Consider the following 395-nt stretch of genomic DNA (forward strand, 5'->3'; position numbering starts at 1 on the left):
CAAGATCAAAATCAACTGACACCTTGGGTGCCAGACAAGCTGTTGGTCTCTTCCTTCTCCAGGCCAGCATGGTGCCTGTAAATACTTAAGAATAGGAAATGAGGCAAGCTCCTTGTTCCCCAGGAAATCATGATTTTCCAGGAACTGGAATTTCTCAGAGGAGTGCTCTGAGAATGCTTGAGAAAAGTTATACAGAAAACCAGTTTCTTTAAAAATTGAAGCACTGCTTTGCTCGCTTATTATGCAATGATTCTGCTTTTGTGATGGTGGGTGAGAGGACTTCTGGGGAGACACCACTGAGTCTTAAAAACTTAAGATATCAGACAATGAATATACCTGTCCATGATTTCCATGAAGCTCTTCGGTGACCACGCCCACCCCAGTATGTGTGCATC

This window comes from Acanthisitta chloris, unplaced genomic scaffold, assembly GCF_000695815.1.
Source record: "Acanthisitta chloris isolate BGI_N310 unplaced genomic scaffold, ASM69581v1 scaffold32509, whole genome shotgun sequence".
Lineage (NCBI taxonomy): Eukaryota > Metazoa > Chordata > Aves > Passeriformes > Acanthisittidae > Acanthisitta > Acanthisitta chloris.